At 48.8% G+C, this 2,531-nt stretch overlaps 1 long non-coding RNA gene across 1 annotated transcript; it reads right to left on the bottom strand.

Annotated features, from left to right (window-relative positions):
- Positions 1–828: 828 nt before the first annotated feature.
- Positions 829–2,423, bottom strand: LOC130458798 (uncharacterized). The gene is made up of 2 exons (XR_008918177.1): positions 2,115–2,423; positions 829–1,828 (listed from the first exon to the last, which is right to left on the bottom strand). It is a non-coding gene; the product is annotated as an uncharacterized LOC130458798 (long non-coding RNA).
- Positions 2,424–2,531: the final 108 nt, after the last annotated feature.

The following is a 2,531-nucleotide window of genomic DNA, read 5'->3' as shown; positions in this document are numbered from 1 at the left end:
CACAGATCTGGCTCCGGTCAAATCACAGGACAGACTCCTCTGCCAGCATGTCATTGGCGGCTCTGTTTCTGCTGGTCCACCTTCTGCCACTCCTGGAGACCAAAGTGGGACCAGAACTCCCAACCCACCGGTGAGCATCGGACCCGGACACGGCTGACTATCCAATTTTTTTCTCTTTTTCTTCTCTTTCCTTTTTCCTCTTCCCTGCTTCGATGGTCCTCTGTGCACCTCTGGAGGGGAAGGTCCGCTCTGGTCCACGTGTCACCCATCGAGATATCTGTGTTCCACTTGGTGATTAACCCGATCCGCAGTCATCGATCCACAGTTAGTTCGGCCGGGCCTCGTCAGAGTTACCTCAGGTATCTCAGGAGTCTGATACTTTCATCCATGTGATATGGAGGAAGAATACAGTCCACACGAGAGTCTGTGTGTGTCGTTCCATTATGAGCGTAGTTGAGGGCTCATCTGAACTGTGTCATCAGAAGTGAGTTACTATGTTAATCCTGGGCTCATGAGTCTCTTTTGAGATGAACTTTATACCAAACCACTTCATCTAAGAGGCTACAGGGACCAGAAGGCCAGCGAGGCCAGGGGCCCTCTGAGGGCTGGGGGCGGGGGGGGGGGGGATTTCTCAGGAATGAGGGCTGGGATGTACTGTGTCAAGAGGGGCTCCTCACAGTCTTCCTCCACCCCTGAAAATTCCTCTTTTTACCTTGAAAAATCCATCAGTCCCTCAAGTCTTTGGGTGCCAAGAGAACCAGTGGTGTAAAGATTAAAATTTAGGGGAAACTGAGGCAGGGTAGAAATTAGTTCTCTCTGCAAGGAGTATGATATTTTTAGAGGTTTATTAAAGGTCAAAATATAAAGAAAATACAAGTAAGAGAGGCACGTGTCTAGACCCAAAGAGCCTATTCACGACCACTCACATCTTGCCTGCTAGGTGGAGAGCTGCATCAGCTCCCAAGCAGAAGTAGGAAAAAATGCAGAGCCTTTTTACAACCAGGTTAAATATCCCATCACTCGGCCCAGGTGGGGTTACAAGGCATTCTGGGGAAGTGGAGCAAGGACTTCTGGGGATTGAAGTCCTGGATTCAAGTCTCCATTTTTACAGTGGCCAGGTTAACATTGGTATAGTGTTCATCCTTGTTTCACTCCTAATCTTATTGGGAAGGCTTCTTGCTTCTTCCCATTACCCATAATATTTGCAGATGGTTTTAGGGAGATGTTTTGTATAAATTTTAAGAAAAAAAACCTGTATTTATGCTTTCCAATAATTTTAATACAAATCAGTGTCGAATTTTGTCAAAAGTTTTTTCTGTATCTGCTGATATAGTCGTATGATTTTTGTTACTTTTGTTATTAATATAATCAATTATATTGATAATTTTCCTTATATTAAACCATCACTGCATTCCTAATATAAATCTTGTTTGGTTCCAATGCATACTTTTTTTGATATACTGTTAGTATTTTATTTAGGATTTTTGCATCCATATGAATGAAAGTCTCTTAGACCCCTTCTGCCTTAAGGGCGCTCTCTTTCCATTATCCTATCCCCTGACCATCCTGTTTCTCTGTAAGTTGAGAAGACGTTGACCCTTCTATTTACATATGCTCTTCCCTCTTTAAGCTGGATCTGATGAGAGAAGGGCTCGCGCATGTCCAGATGTGCACTCCTTTCTCATCTCTGTGACAGTCCTTCCGCTTGTACCTCTATTGGATGGGATCCTTGTTCCATTTTCCATCTTCCTGCGGTGGGGGCTTGAGGTGAAGCCCCTGGGTTCAAGACGGGCACCCTTTCCAGGGACGCAAAGGCTCCATCACCTAGCTTAGAGATCAAAAGAGCCATTGACTCATTTGGAATTCACGCTGAATTGGCTGGGAGGGCAACAAAGATGGGACTCTGCCTCCCCCTGGACATGTGTTCTGGCCTTTGTATCCCTTTACAATATGTTCAAGGGGCAGAGGATGAGGAAACGGACTGAGGGTGGGTAGGGTGGGGGAGGTCCTCGACATCTCCCAAAGGTGCCAGAGTCCACCTTGGAATCTAGGGGAGAATCCGGGGAGCGTCTTATCTCAGGGGTCTTCCCGTATCTTGAGTCTTTGATGCTCACCTTTTCCTTGGCGTGAACCAGAATGCAAGCGAGGAAAGGCATCCCTGCTTTCTGTTGGACCCGGAACACTTGTAGAGGTTGGGCTGTCTGAGGAAACCTTCACTTCATCTTCCCGGCTCCGAGTTGGGGGGCTTCTAGACTCTCTGCGGACAGCCCGGAGCAGCGCAGGGCTGGAGACAGACGTAGCTGCCGGGTAACAAGAAGGCTTCGCATGGCTGGATTCCAGTTTTCGAACAGGGGAGGGAAGAAAGTGACCAATCAGGAGCTGGGGCGGGAGCCAATCGCCCCGCCCCTCCCCTCCCCGCCCCGCCCCGCGAAGGACCTCGCTGAGCGTGTGCCAGATCGGAAGCGGACTACATTTCCCGGAGGGCGGCGAGGCCTCTTCCTCCTGTCAGCTGGGTCCGCTCCCTCAGAGCG

Source organism: Monodelphis domestica, chromosome 4 (genome assembly GCF_027887165.1).
Source record: "Monodelphis domestica isolate mMonDom1 chromosome 4, mMonDom1.pri, whole genome shotgun sequence".
Taxonomy (NCBI): Eukaryota; Metazoa; Chordata; class Mammalia; order Didelphimorphia; family Didelphidae; genus Monodelphis; species Monodelphis domestica.
This window is presented reverse-complemented; position numbering and strand designations above follow the sequence as displayed.